A 314-nucleotide genomic window follows, 5' to 3' on the forward strand; every position below is an offset into this window, starting at 1 on the left:
CCACGGCCTCGGCCCGCATGCCTTGCCGCCGCGTTGCCCAGCATGCCATGCCACCGCGTTGCCCGGCGTGCCATGCCTTAGCCTTGGCCAACATGTCGTGCCACGGCCTCGGCCCGCATGCCATGCCATGCCACGGCCCGCATGTCTTGCCACGGCCTCGGACCGCATGCCTTGCTACGGCGTCGCCCACCACGCCATGCCACGGCCTCGGCCCGCATGCGTTGCTACGACGTTGCCCAACATGCCATGCCACGGCCCCGGCCCGCATGCCTTGCCACCGCGTTGCCCAGCATGCCATGCCACCGCGTTGCCCG

This window comes from Camellia sinensis, unplaced genomic scaffold, assembly GCF_055761805.1.
Source record: "Camellia sinensis isolate YWXY unplaced genomic scaffold, ASM5576180v1 Unanchor6, whole genome shotgun sequence".
In the NCBI taxonomy this organism is placed as follows: domain Eukaryota; kingdom Viridiplantae; phylum Streptophyta; class Magnoliopsida; order Ericales; family Theaceae; genus Camellia; species Camellia sinensis.